At 44.2% G+C, this 15,478-nt stretch overlaps 1 non-coding gene across 1 annotated transcript; it reads right to left on the bottom strand.

The window, feature by feature from the left end:
* Positions 1-4,686: 4,686 nt before the first annotated feature.
* Positions 4,687-4,793, bottom strand: LOC142855233 (U6 spliceosomal RNA). The gene has a single exon (XR_012911488.1). It is a non-coding gene; the product is annotated as a U6 spliceosomal RNA (small nuclear RNA).
* Positions 4,794-15,478: the final 10,685 nt, after the last annotated feature.

Raw genomic sequence — 15,478 nt, forward strand, 5'->3', positions numbered from 1 at the left:
TGAGCAAGTGGCCTATGGTTGGCGACAACATTTGCTGGGCTGTTGGGTGTGAGGGGTTGGGGGCATGGTTACTGATAAGTTAAAGGAGGCTTGGGACAGGTGCAGCATGGGAGAAAAGAGTGTGAAGAAACAGGAGGAAGGACGGAGTGGAAACACACCACATTCCCTCAGGAGAGACATAGCGTTGTCAAGCACTCAGGATGAAAGGGCTTTGCAGACATTAGTCTCACCAAAACTGCATTTCCCAGCTAGGTAGCCAGGTACTGCAGCCTGGGAAGAGCTCAGAGAAGTTATCCCTGAGGGGAAGTGGGCGTGGCTATAGCAGAAGGAAGTGGGTGTGGAGGCTGGAGGTAGAAGGACTTCTAATGTCTGTCAGGAATTTCTTCTGAAACTGACTGGAAAAGATGTGCTCTTATTGGAACAAGAGATTCAAGGGAGAGGGGATGAGGCTTGGGGTTCCAGTACTGTGACAATGACATGGCGCATAAGTTTGACTTGGGCCGCTCAAAAGAAGGCACACACATGTGAATGAGCACTTCTGTCAGGATCACAGCCACTCTTGTAAGGAAGACATTTAATTGAGGAGGTTCGTTTACAGTTTCAGAAGCTCAGGCCAGTATCATCAGGACGAGGAGCACGGCAGCGTGCAGGCAGATGTGGTGCTGGAGCTGAGAGTCCTACATCTTGACTCAGAGGTAACGGAGTTGACTGATATACTGGAAAGTATCCTGAACACAGCAGACCTCAAAGCCCACCCCCACAGAGATACGCTTCCTCCAACAAGGCCATGCCCACTCCAACAAAGCCACACCTCCCAACAGTACCACTCTCTGTGAGATTATTGGGGCCAAATACATTCAAACTAGCACAATCCCCGCCACCACCACACACATTAAAAGGGAGAAGAACGAATGCTGGCCAACACAGTACATTGTAGTATGCTTGCTGTTTCCTTTGTGCTGTGGGACTGACTGGGAGCCTTGTGCATGCCACTAGCCTGAGCAGGAACCAAGATTCAGAATTCTCAGTACAGTTTGTAACAGATGCTGAGCACATTGGGAAATTACAAGACAAACACTGTCTGTGAAAAGTTCCTGTGTCAGGAACTGTCTGTGAAAATTCCAGCCTTGCTCACCTAGACAGTTCACCAACACCAACAAACACAGCTAATGAGTTGCAGAGTTCCAATCTGAACCCAGTGTGTCTGGCTCCAGGGTCCCTGCTCTTGGCTGCTAGTCAGTACTTGAAAGTATAAGGCAGTGAAGGAGGAGGTTGGGGAGCAGTGGGTGGGAAGAAGTCAGGAAAGCAGGGATGGGAAGGAGACAAAGGAGTAGACAGAGAGGGATGAGGATGGCAAGGCATGGGGAAGTGGTTAGGAGATCGATATGAGTGGAGATGCAGATTAGACATGTTATATGTGGATATGCAGTCTTCTGGGAATTGGAACCCAACAATTCCAGCGGGATCATGCAGCCAGAGGCACTGGCCCCTCCCCTACTCCCTCAAGCCCACACTACCCAATCCCCTTCTGTGGAGCAACATTCTCCACATTTCGCTCCTTCCCGGTCTCCCCCCATCCCTTCCCAATCCAAAAGTTCAAGGTCAATTTCCACCTTACCCACCTTCCTCCTCCCCTCACCCTCTTACCTCATCTCCCCACCCTTCGACCAACTCTGCGCATTGGGCTACCCTTCCCAATCCTCCCCAGTCTCCTCCCATATCATTTCCCATTATAGCTCCACCCTCCAATGCCCTCTCCAGGAGGTGGCAGGACTCTATGGCATTATGAAAGTTCATGTTCCCTTTTCTCTTCCAGATCTCTCTCAGATAGAAAAGTGGCTAGGTGCCTTTTCTACTAATCCTTCTGCTTAAAAGTTAAGAAAGGTTGAGGAGGTCCCTAATCTCCTGTACAGAAATTGGTGAAAATGGCCTTTGAAGTTTTTAATGCCCAAGAAAAAAAAGCTGGTCTTCCCAACAGACGAGGCTATAAAAAGCAGCTAACCTACAGACCCTCCCTGGCCTTAGCAGTTGCCCTAAGGTCGCAGGAAGGGGAACAAGGGAAGCCAACCACAAGACTCTACCCTGATGGAGCCCAGCCTAAGTCAACCTCACAGGCAAGCTGTTTCAAATGTGGCCTAAATGGTCATGTGGCATGATATTGCACAATGCCTCCTCTGAGGTTATGCCCTATCTGCCAGCAACCTGGACACTGGAAATCACAATGCTCCCATGTGGGCTTGTCCTCTATGCCATGCCACAGAGGTCCAGCCTCACCAACATCAGCAAGTGAAACTGTGCCAGCTTTCGAACTTCCCAGCCATGCAGAGGATTGATGCTGCTCAGATTTGGTATAATCCTGTAACACTATCTGAGCCTAGGGTAAAGGCACAGGTAGCTGATAAGTCCATTACTTTTATTTTGGACATGAGAGCTACCATTCTGCTCTAACATCTCACTCAGGCCTTATGTTCCCCTCACCAATTTCAGTTATGGAGGTAGATGGGACCTATTTCTCCCCACCTAAAACTTTGCCACTGTCCTGCATTCTTGCAGGACAATTTTTCCCTCATTCTTTCTTAGTAATACCTGCTTGCCCAGCACCTTTACTGGGTCGAGATATCCTTAGCTGCTTCCCCAAAACTTTGTTCCACTTCTTGGAGCCTCTTTTTTACCCCACCCATCTCCAAGATTCTATTTTACAGGTTCACTCCTCCTGCCAGATGTGCCCAGGCCAACCCACAAGGGACTCTCCACATACGTCAGTCTCTACACCAGCTTTGTGAGCACCAACTGGGCAAAGATTGGCAGGGTTATTTCACTCATATGCCTACTCATAAAAAACTTCGTGATCTCTTAACCCTTGTGGACACTTAACAGGATGGATAGAAGCATTTCCGGCCTCCTAGAAAACAGCAGGTGTGGCGGCTGAGGTACTACTGGACCACATCATTCCTCAGTTTGGTGTCCCACGAACCATCCAAACAGACAACGGGCCAGCCTTCACTTCCATGGTCATGGAGTTTGTGTCAGAAGCTCTCAACATCTCTTGGAAATTCCATACCTCCTACTATCTACAATTCTCGGGAAAGGTGGCGAGGACCAATGGATTCATCAACAAGAGCTAACCCCTCCCTTCTCCCAATTGCCCTTACTTGCCTCAGGGCCACCCCATGTTCCCCTATGGGCTGAGCCTTTTTTTTTTTTTTGATTTTTCGAGACAGGGTTTCTCTGTAGCTTTTGGTTCCTGTCCTGGAACTAGCTCTTGTAGACCAGGCTGGCCTCGAACTCACAGAGATCCGCCTGCCTCTGCCTCCCGAGTGCTGGGATTAAAGGCGTGCGCCACCACCACCCGGCGGGCTGAGCCCTTTTGAGCTGCTTTATGGCAGGCCCTTTCTCCTTAATCAACACCTCTTAGTCCAAACTCCTCCACTGGTGGGGTACCTACCCTATCTCTCCCTTTTAAGGCCCCTTCTCCTGCTCACATGCTGACAGCTGTCTCCCTGCCTCCACACTAGTGGACCCAAATGCCCCTGAACCTGCCTCACTCTCCCCAGGGGACAAAGTACTCCTGAAACAGTTAACACCTAGGTCTCTCAAACCTTAATGGGCAGGTCCTCACACGGTAATCCTCACCATCCACTCGGCTTCCAAGCTCTTGGGACACCCATGCTGGTACCATCTCTCCAGGCTCAAGTGGACACCTACTCAGGATACTTGATCTGACCAGCAGACAGGACCTTCCACTCTCCAGTTTTCCAAGGTGCCTCAATGAAGGGCCTAACTGCTCCTCATCCTGGCACACTCATCTTTGGTGATAACAATATTTTTTTCCTGCCTTCTCACCTCCCGCAAGGAACAATTTCGTGGTGTCTCCGGGATGACAGTACATGGGATGCCTTTCCAACCACATCTCTCACTGAGTGTGGACCCACCAACACCTAGCTCTCCCTTCCTCATGTTGTCCCATGCCTGCAGGAAGTAGCCAGACTTGAGTCAATGCCCCCTTTTCTAAGAGAGCCTAAATGTTAGACAAAATATCACCTCAGCTTCCTTTTACCTCTTACACAAACAATCTGGAATGTAAGTCCCAAGTCTCAATCTCTGGCTTCCATCTTTGGAGGCCCCATCCCTGTGCCCCCCAAAATCTTGACCACTCCCTCAATCTATTTTTTTATTGAAAAGAAATCCGCCTCCTCCCAGCCTCCCAATTCCCTCCCCCTCCTCCCCCTCCTCCCACCCTTCTCCTCCTCTCCCCACTCCTCTCCCCCTCCCTCTCCAGTCTGAAGAGCAGTCAGGGTTCCCTGCCCTGTGGAAAGTCCAAAGTCCTCCCCGCTCCATCCTGGTCTAGGAAGGTGAACATCCAAACTGGCTAGGCTCCCACAAAGCCAGAACATGAAGTAGGATCAAAACCCAGTGCCATTGTCCTTGGCTTCTCAGCAGCCCTCATTGTCCGCCATATTCAGAGAGTCTGGTTTTATCCCATGCTTTTTCAGTCACAGTCCAGCTGGCCTTGGTGAGCTCCCAATAGATCAGCCCCACTGTCTCCATGGGTGGGTGCACCCCTTGTGGTCCTGACTTCTTTGTTCATGCTCTCCCTCCTTCTGCTCCTCATTGGGACATTGGGAGCTCAGTCCGATGCTCCAGTGTGGGTCTCTGTCTCTATCTCCATCCATTGCCAGATGAAGGAAAAATATGGAAAGCTTCATGAATTTGCATGTCATCCTTGCACAGGGGCCATGCTAATCTTCTCTGTATTGTTCCAATTTGAGTATATGTGCTGCCGAAGCGAGCACTTCCTCAATCTATTTAAACTGCTTCCCTGGAAAGTTCCCTTGTGGTCTCTTTCCTCTCCCCTGGTGGTCACGTTTGCGGCTTCCTGGTTCCCCATCAGGGCCACCCGAGAATGCAGGAATCTAATTAAACCTGGATATTTTTAATTTGGCTTGTTGTGATTTGGCTTGATTGAGATTTTTGCATTGGCAGAGAGCTTGCATTAAGAAAATTTCTAACATTTATACATAAATGTAATACTCTAAATAAGAGTAGAAATATACACATAACTTTGATCTTAAATTTGTACCAATAGACCAAGAGCCATAGCAATGTAAAGTATTCATTTCTATATCATATCCCCCTTTAAATAAAAACAAACATTTATAAACAACAATTTTGGGAATTTGGGTTTTGTTTTCTTCAAACTGCTTCCTGTTGTTTGTTGGGCAAAGTATTTTTAGGGTTTATGGAGACCTTTCAGGGGGTCTTGTTCCATCAAATGACATTAGCCTGGAAGGAATCCACAGGTTCCCATCTTCTGCGGAAACAAAAGCAGAACTTCTTTTCCAAAGTAACATGTCCTTAGACTCAAATTTTAAAGTCAAGATACTTTTTAAAATATATGTTGGTTTAGCTTAGCAGCCCCCAAAATCAAATGTCTCTCTGCAGTCAAGAAATTCAAAGAAAACAAAATAATATATATAATCCAGACTCTCTGCATGTTTTCCATCTTTATGTTGTTTATTTTTTATATTATTACTTTTTTTGATTTTTTTTTTATTGATAAAAGAATAAAGGAAAAAAAACAAATTTCCACCTCCTCCCAGCCTCCCCTTTCCCTCCCCCTCCTCCCACTCTTCTCCCCCTCCTCCCACCCCTCTCCCCTTCTCCCCACTCCTCTCCCCCTCCCTCTCCAGTCCAAAGAGCAGTCAGGGTTCCCTGCCCTGTGGTAAGTCCTAGGTCCTCCCCCCTCCGTCCATATCTAGGAAGGTGAACATCCAAACTGGTTAGGCTCCCACAAAGCTAGAACATGAAGTAGGATCAAAACCCAGTGCCATTGTCCTTGGCGTCTCATCAGCCTTCATTGTTTGCCATGTTCAGAGAGTCCAGTTTTATCCCATGCTTTTTCAATCACAGTCCAGCTGGCCTTGGTGAGCTCCCAATAGATCAGCTCCACTGTCTCAGTGGGTGGGTGCACCCCTTGTGGTCCCTACTTCTTTGCTCATGTTCTCCCTCCTTCTGCTCCTCATTGGGACCTTGGGAGCTCAGTCCAGTGCTCCAGTGTGGGTCTCTGTCTCTATCTCCATCCATCACTAGATGAAGGTTCTATGATGATATGCAAGATATTCGTCAATATCTTCGTCAATATCTCTAGGATAGGGTCATTTCAGGTTCCCTATCCTCAGCTGCCCAAGGAACTAACTGGGGACCTCGGCTTGGGCACCTGGGAGCCCCTCTAGGGTCAAGTCTCTTGCCAACCCTAAAGTGGCTCCCTTAACTAAGAATTGTGGTTCCGTGCTCCCCTGTCCAACCTTCTTTATCCCAATCCTCCTGTTTCCCCAAGTCCCCCCCTCCTTCCCTTCTAACTTTTCTCTCCCCATCTCCCCTTACCCCCATCCCACCCCATCCACAAGATCCCAATTTTCTCCCTGGCAATTTTATCTACTTCCCTTAGCCAAGAGGATAACTATATGTTTTTCCTTGGGTTCACCTTCTTACTTAGCTTCTTTAGGTTCACCTGTTGTAGACTCCGTGACCCTTATTTATGGCTAGAAACCAATTATGAGTGAGTACATCCCATGTTCATCTTTTTGGGTCTGGGATACCTCACTCAGGATAGTGTTTTCTATTTCCATCCATTTGCATGCAAAATTCGAGAAGTCATTTTTTTTTTACCACAGCGTAGTACTCTAATGTGTATATATTCCATAATTTTTTCATCCATTCTTCCATTGAAGGGCATCTAGGTTGTTTCCAGGTTCTGGCTATTACAAATAATACTGCTATGAACATAGTTGAACAAATGCTTTTGTCATATGATAGGTCATCTCTTGGGTATATTCCCAAAAGTGGTATTGCTGGGTCCAGGGGTAGGTTGATCCCGAATTTCCTAAGAAACCGAAACACTGACTTCCACAGTGGTTGCACAAGATTGCATTCCCACCAGCAATGGATGAGGGAACCCCTTCCTCCACAGCCTCTCCAGCAGAGGCTATCATTGGTGTTTTTGACTTTAGCCATTCTGACAGGTATAAGATGATATCTCAAAGTTGTTTTGATTTGCATTTCCCTGATTGCTAAGGAAGTTGAGCACGACCTTAAGTGTCTTTTGGCCATTTGAACTTCTTTTGTTGAGAATTCTCTGTTCAGTTCAGTGCCCCATTTTTTAATTGGGTTAATTAGCATTTTAAAGTCTAGTTTCTTGAGTTCTCTATATATTTTGGAGATCAGACCTTTGTCTGTTGCGGGGTTGGTGAAGATCTTCACCCAGTCAGTAGGTTGCCTTTGTGTCTTAGTGAAAGTGTCCTTTGCTTTACAGAAGCTTCTCAGTTTTAGTAGGTCCCATTTATTCAATGTTGCCCTTAATGTCTGTGCTTCTGGGGTTATACATAGGAAGCGATCTCCTGTGCCCATCTCTTGTAGGGTATTTCCCAATTTCTCTTCTATCAGGTTCAGTGTGTTCGGGCTGATATTGAGGTCTTTAATCCATTTGGACTTGAGTTTTGTGCACGGTGATAGATATGGGTCTATTTTCATTCTTCTACAGGTTGACATCCAGTTGTGCCAGCATCATTTGTTGAAGATGTTTTCTTTCTTCCATTGTATACTTTTAGCTCCTTTATCAAAATGAGGTGTTCATAGGTTTGTGGGTTAAAATCCGGGTCTTCTATACGATTCCATTGGTCGACTTCTCTGTTTTTATGCCAGTACCACACTGTTTTCATTACTGTAGCTCTGTAATAGAGTTTGAAGTTAGGGATGGTAATGCCTCCAGAAGATCCTTTATTGTATAGGATTGTTTTGGCTATCCTGGGTTTTTTGTTTTTCCATATAAAGTTGATTATTGTCCTCTCCAGATCTGTGAAGAATTTTGATGGGATCTTGATGGGGATTGCATTGAATCTATAAATTGCCTTTGGTAGAATTGCCATTTTTACTATGTTGATCCTCCCAATCCAAGAGCAAGGGAGGTCCATCCGTTTTCTGGTATCCTCTTCAATTTCTTTCTTCAATGCCTTAAAGTTCTTGTCAAATAGATCTTTCACTTCCTTGGTTAGATTTACCCCAAGATATTTTATGCTGTTTGTGGCTATCGTGAATGGTGAAGCTTCTCTGATTTCCCTCTCTGCTTCCATATCCTTTGTGTATAAGAGGGCGACTGATTTTTTGGAGTTGATCTTGTATCCTGCCACATTACTAAAGCTGTTTATCAGCTGTAAAAGTTCTTTGGTGGAGGTTTGGGGGTCGCTTATGTACACTATCATATCATCTGCAAATAACGAAAGTTTAACTTCTTCCTTTCCAATTCGAATCCCCTTGAACCCCTTATGTTGTCTTATTGCTATTGCTAGAACTTCAAGCACTATATTGAAGAGGTATGGAGAGAGTGGACAGCCTTGTCGTGTTCCTGAGTTAAGCGGGATGGCTTTGAGTTTCTCTCCGTTTAATTTGATGTTAGCTGTCGGTTTGCTGTAAATAGCTTTTATTATATTTAGGTATGACCCTTGTATCCCTAATCTCTCCAAGACTTTTAACATAAATGGATGTTGAATTTTGTCAAATGCTTTTTCAGCATCTAATGAAATGATCATATGGTTTTTGTCTTTCAGTTTATTTATATGATGGATTACATTGATAGATTTGCGTATGTTGAACCAGCCCTGCATCTCTGGGATGAAGCCTACTTGATCATAGTGGATAATTTTTCTAATGTGTTCTTGGATTTGGTTTGCCAGTATTTTGTTGAGGATTTTTGCGTCGATGTTCATGAGTGAGATTGGCCTGTAATTCTCTTTCCTGGTTGAGTCTTTGTGTGGTTTTGGTATCAGAGTAACTGTAGCTTCATAAAAGGAATTTGGTAACGACCCTTCTGTTTCTATATTGTGGAATACATTAAGGAGCATAGGTATTAGCTTTTCTTGGAAGTTCTGGTAGAATTCTGCATTGAAACCATCTGGTCCTGGGCTTTTTTTGGTAGGGAGGTTTTTGATAACAGCTTCTAATTCTTTGTGACCAACAGGTCTGTTTAGATTGTTCACCTGGTCCTGGTTTAACTTTGGTATATGGTATTTATCTAAAGGAGTGTCCATTTCTTTTACATTTTCCAGTTTTGTGTTATACAGGCTTTTGTAATAAGATCTAATGATTCTCTGAATTTCCTCTGTGTCTGTGGTTATGTCCCCCTCTTCATTTCTGATCTTATTAATTTGTGTATTCTCTCTCTGCTGTTTGATTAGTTTGGATAGGGGTTTATCAATCTTGTTAATTTTCTCCAGGAACCAGCTTTTTGTTTCATTGATTCTTTGGATTGTTTTCTGTGTTTCTATTTTGTTGATTTCCGCCCTCAGTTTGATTATTTCCAGTCTTCTACTCCTCCTAGGTGAGTCTGCTTCTTTTTTTTCTAGAGCTTTCAGGTGGGCTGTTAAGTCTCCAATGTGTGCTTTCTCTGTTTTCTTTAAGTGGGCACTTAGTGCAATGAACTTTCCTCTTAGCACTGCTTTCATAGTGTCCCATAAGTTCGAGTATGTTGTTTCTTTATTTTCATTGAATTCAAGGAAGACTTTAATTTCTTTCTTTATTTTTTCCTTAATCCAGGTATGGTTCAGTAGTTGACTGTTCAGTTTCCATGAGTTTGTAGGCTTTCTGGGGGTAGCATTGTTGTTGAATTCTAACTTTAATCCATGGTGATCTGATAAGACACAGGTGGTTACTAATATTTTTTTGTAACTGTGTAAGTTAGCTTTGCTACCGAGTATGTGGTCAATTTTCGAGACGGTTCCATGAGCTGCAGAGAAGAAGGTATATTCTTTCCTATTTGAGTGGAATAATCTATAGATGTCTGTTAATCCATTTGCTTCATTACCTCCATTAATTCTCTAATTTCTCTGTTAGGTTTCTGTTTGATTGACCTGTCCATTGGTGAGAGAGGAGTGTTGAAGTCTCCTACTATTAGTGTGTGTGGTTTGATGGCTCCCTTGAATTATAGTAATGTTTCTTTTACGTACGTGGGTGCTTTTATATTAGGGGCATAGATATTCAGGATTGAGACTTCATCCTGATATGTAGTAATAAAGGAGCGACGGCGGGGCTGCGTCCCCAACACCCCAAGCTGCCTGCCCGGCTAGCTTTACCTGAAATAATTACACAGACACTGTATTCATTTAAACACTGCTTGACCCATTTCTACCTAGCATCTTCTAGGCTAACTCTCCCACCTGGACTAGCCCATTTCTTATCATCTGTATAGCACCGGTCTTACCGGGAAGATTCTAGCCTAAGTCCATCCTTGGTCGGAGCTTCATAGCGTGCGTCTTCCCTGGAGCAGGTAGCATGGCGTCTCTCATGCGTCTGCTCCGGAGAGGAGAGCTGTGGAGTCTGACCTCACTTCCTCTTCCTCCCAGCGTTCTGTTCTGTTTACTCCACCCACCTAAGGGTGGGCCTATCAAATGGGCCTAGCAGTTTCTTTATTGCTTAGCCAATGAAATCAACAGATTGATATATGACACTCCCACATCACTTCCCCTTTTTCTGTTTAAACAAAAAAAGGAAGGCTTTAACCTTAACATAGCAAAATTACATATAACAAAACAGTTATCAAGTAAAAGTTACATCAGAAACATTTATACATATAACAAAATTGACCGTAAATCTCTATCAATACAAATTATTCATACCTATATCATTTCCCCCTTTAAATGTAAAAGAACATTTATAAACAATATTTGGGAACATGGGCGCAGTTTTTTCTCTCCAAACTGCTTCCTGCTGAATGGGGGCGTCGTTAATTAGGTCTTTCATGGTATAACCTGTGTGCTAGTTTCATCTCAGTTGGCAGTTGAGCAAAGCAATTTTTTGAAGGTGTTCACACCAACCCTTCAGGAGGGCGTGGTCTATCATACCAAATCGGAATAGAAGAAATCCATAGAGTCTCATCCTCTGTGAAAACAAAATAAGAAACTCCTTTCCAAAGCATCATGTCCTTAGATCCAAATTCTGAAATCATACCCTCATGATATCCGTTCTGGTTCCACCGGGCAGCCCATATAATGAAATGTCTCTCTGTAATTAGCTCCTTCACAGTCAAAAATTTTAAAGAAAACACAATGTACATAATCCAGACTCTCTGTGAATTTTCCATTTTTACGCGGCTTATTTTTATTTATATCTATAACTATCTGTACTCTGTCTCTTTAAAGACTTTACTTTTACTTTTTTATTTTTAAACCATTATCTTTATTCTCTATATTCTTTTTCTTCTCTCTCCCAAGCCAACGTACATTCATCCAACAGTGTGATTCATTTAGTGGTCTGAATCTGTCCTATTGTGAATCTGCAATTTTTTACTATCCAGGAGCACTTTTGATTTACGCCTTTAAATCACTAGACGCTTAAGAATCTAAGCTGTGACATTCCTAGGTTAACTTTTTGCTTTTTGAGCGTATATCTGTAGACCAGGCTGTCTTTGAACTCTCAAAGATCCGCCTGTCTCTGCCTCCCAGGCATTGGGATTAAAGGTGTTTGCTACCACACCTTGAAGTCACAGAGGTCTATCTCCCTGTGCCTCCCAAGTTTGGGATTAAAGGTGTGTACACACAACAACTCTCTTCCTTTTCTTTTTTACTTTAAGAACTTTAACTTTTAGCTTGCGTATATTTTTAACACACAGTAAATCATTTAAAATTTTTCTTTGTCTTTGACGCTCTCTTTACTGTATCTCTCTCTGTTTTTCTGACCACATGAGTCTTTAATTTACCAAGCAATATCAGTAGGACTAAAGGCTTGGCTTTGCCAGCTAGATCCAGTCCATTCCTTAGCTTTCCAGCCTCATGGCGGATATACAGGCTGCAGCCATGTTTATAGCCACACCTCTATGGCGTTTCAAGGTCCCTGCCAGCCAGCAAGCTACAACAGACAACACTCAAATCCTCTCTTGGTAGCCGGCCCTCCTGCCTCAAACAGTCAGAGTTTGCCCTGGCAGGATGGCCCAGAAAGCCGGCATTTTTAAATGGCGCAGCTTTTTCCTGCTACGGCTGAAAACCGAAAAGCATGCGTTCAGCTTTTTGTCAACACCATTTAAGTGTTTCGTGGCAGGACCTCTTAATGAGCTGCAGGGTTTTGCAGCTAAAGCTGAGTCAGGAAGCCTCTTGATGCTACCAGGTAGGAGCGGCACTCAGCACTTTAATTCTGAGACTGAGCGTGCAGCACAGAAATTCTTTTCATCCAAGTTACATCCAAATCTGACACGCAGAGCACTGCGCAGTCTGAAAACACGTCCCTGTATGGCGGCAGGAATCCGCCATGCTCTTCCGCCTGCCTAAGCCTGATTCTGCCTTCTGCCCAGTCATTGTCACGGTCTCAGAGCTCTCTCCTTCCGATCCCAAGCGGGAACACAAACATAAAGCCAGAGTTTGCACTGGTGGCAAAGCCCCAGGAAGCCGCACTTTAAAATAACGCAGCTTTTTTTCTGCTGCTCTTGCTGAATCAGGAAATCTCTCTACAGCACGCCACCAACAAACAGCAAAAATCTATGTTAAACTCTCTCTCCATTATTTTTAAGCCTTCTCAGGTTTTTTAAGTGGGTTTAGTCCATCACGTGGGGCGCCATTTGTAGTAATAAGGGAGCGACGGCGGGGCTGCATCCCCAACACCCCAAGCCACCTGCCCGGCTAGCTTTACCCGAAATAATTACACAGACACTGTATTCATTTAAACACTGCTTGACCCATTTCTACCTAGCATCTTCTAGGCTAACTCTCCCACCTGGACTAGCCCATTTCTTATCATCTGTATAGCACCGGTCTTACCGGGAAGATTCTAGCCTAAGTCCATCCTGGGTTGGAGCTTCATAGCGTGCGTCTTCCCTGGAGCAGGTAGCATGGCGTCTCTCATGCGTCTGCTCCGGAGAGGAGAGCTGTGGAGTCTGACCTCACTTCCTCTTCCTCCCAGCGTTCTGTTCTGTTTACTCCACCCACCTAAGGGTGGGCCTATCAAATGGGCCTAGCAGTTTCTTTATTGCTTAGCCAATGAAATCAACAGATTGATATATGACACTCCCACATCACTGATGAATTGTTCCTTTTCTGAGTATAAAATGTCCCTCTCCATCTCTTCTGATTGTTTTAAGTTTGAAGTCAACTTTGTTAGAAATTAGTATGGCCACACCTGCTTGTTTCTTAGGTCCATTTGCTTGATAAGCCTTTTCCCAGCCCTTTACTCTGAGTAGGTGCCTGTCTTTGTGGTTGAGGTGTGTTTCTTGTAAACAGCAGAATGTTGGATCCTGTTTTTGTATCCAACCTCTTAGCCTGTGCCTTTTTATAGGTGAGTTGAGCCCATTAACATTAAGTGATATTAATGATCATTGGTTGTTAACTCCGGTCACTTTTTTAGTAGTAGGGTTTGTGTGTTTCCCTTCTTTGAGTTGCGCTGGTGAAGGGTCTCTAGATGTCTGAGTTATTGTGGTCATTGTTGGACTCCTTGGTTAGTGATTTTCCCTCTATTATTTTCTGTAAGGCTGGATTTGTAGCTACGTATTGTTTAAATTTGTTTTTATCCTGGAAATTTTGTTTTCTCCATTTATAGTGAACGAAAGCTTGGCTGGATATAGTAATCTGGGCTTGCATCCATAGTCTCTTAGTTTTTGCATTACATCTATCCAGGACCTTCTGGCTTTCATGGTTTCCATAGAGAAGTCAGGTGTAAGTCTGATAGGTTTACCTTTATAAGTAACTTGGCCTTTTTCCTTTGCGGCCCTTAATATTCTTTCTTTATTCTGTATATTTTGTGTTTTGATTATTATATGGCGAGGGGATTTTTTTTTTTGATCCAGCCTATTTGGTGTTCTGTATGCTTCTTGAACCTTCATAGGTACATCTTTCTTCAGGTTGGCAAAGTTTTCTTCTATAATTTTATTAAGTATATTTTCTGGACCGTTGAGCTGCACTTCTTCTCCTTCTTCTACTCCAATTATTCTTAGGTTTGGTCTTTTTATTGTGTCCCAAATTTCCTGAATCTTTTGTGATGAGAGTTTGTTGGACTTGCTGTTTTCTTTGATCAGTGCGTTTATTTTCTCTATGTTATCCTCAGAATCCGAGATTTTTCTTCTATCTCTTGTATTCTGCTGGTTATGCTTGTTTCTGTATTCTCTATTCGTTTACCTAGATTTTCCATGTCCAGCCGGCCCTCTGTTTGTGTTTTCTTCTTTGCCTCCATTTCAGTTTTCAAGTGATGAACTGTTTCCATTATCTGCTTGATTGTTTTTCCTTGGTTTCCTACGGTATCATTCACTGATTTACTCAATTCCTCAAACTTTCTGTTATACTTCTCATTCATTTCTATAAGGGCATTTTTATATGCTGTTTAAGGGCCTCTATCACTTTTATTAAGTCAGTTTTTTCTACTTCTTCTTGATTCAGGTGTTCATGTCCTTCTGTTGTAAGGTCGCTGGGTTCTGGTGGTTTCATGTTGTTTTTCAGATTGTTGGGTGAATTCTTGCCTTGGCGCCTGCCCATCTTTTCCTCCGAATGCTCCCCTATGGATCTTCCTTTACAGGATCAGGTCTTCTTGCCCACTGAAGTACCTTCCCAGTGATGTCACTCCCTAGTGATGTTTCTCCTGGTGTCCAGAACGGATCTCTGTGCTGCTTGGGTGGCTCGCAAACAAAGTGCCCACCTTGCTTGCTGCAGGCAGGCTATGGAGACAAAGGAGCTGCTGCCCTCCCCTTTGCCCACCCGATTCGGGTTCCGTCCCAGAGCCCGAGCAGGCTGAGCTGGGAGGTGCTATGCCGCCAAAGAAGGGAGGGAGGGAGACAGGGGGTGGGGGGATCTGGATGTAAGCTGGATGGGATAGGAAGAGAGAGGAGGTATAGGGCAGTATAGCCCCTGTAGGATGACCAGGAAGTGTAGGCAGGCTGAGGAACCTCTGAGTTCCCTGTTCCCGGCTGCCGCAGCACTCACTCACCACAATACTGTTTCACCCGGTGCCCAGATCGAAACTCCGTGCTGTTTGTGTAGCTCTCAAACAAAGGGCCCACCCTGCTTGCTGCAGGCAGGCTATGGAGACAAAGGAGCTGAAAATTTTTCTTATAGGAAGGCTGTTTGTCCATGAATGGGCCCATCTTCGCTGGGGAGTATTTGATGAGTACAATGAAGAGAAGCCATACTATGCCGCTTCATCAAGGAAAATTGAAGCAACAAGGTATGACTCCTAAGTACCCTGGAATGACCTCACAAATAGGCTTTTAACTGCCCTATATTACTTTCCAATGACAAGCATTCATTTTTGTCCCAACGCACATAGCAGATGCAATATCCCAAGCCTGTTTTATGCTTGTTTTAGACCATTATCCTTGAAGGTGATGACTGTAAAATATATATAGCTTTGAATGTGGTGATGATGGTGCAAGCCTTTAATCCCAACACTCGGGAGGCAGAGGCAGGTAGATCTCTGTGAGTTCAAGACTAGCCTAGTCTACAGAGAGAATTCCAGG

The sequence above is a fragment of the Microtus pennsylvanicus genome, chromosome 7 (genome assembly GCF_037038515.1).
Source record: "Microtus pennsylvanicus isolate mMicPen1 chromosome 7, mMicPen1.hap1, whole genome shotgun sequence".
Lineage (NCBI taxonomy): Eukaryota > Metazoa > Chordata > Mammalia > Rodentia > Cricetidae > Microtus > Microtus pennsylvanicus.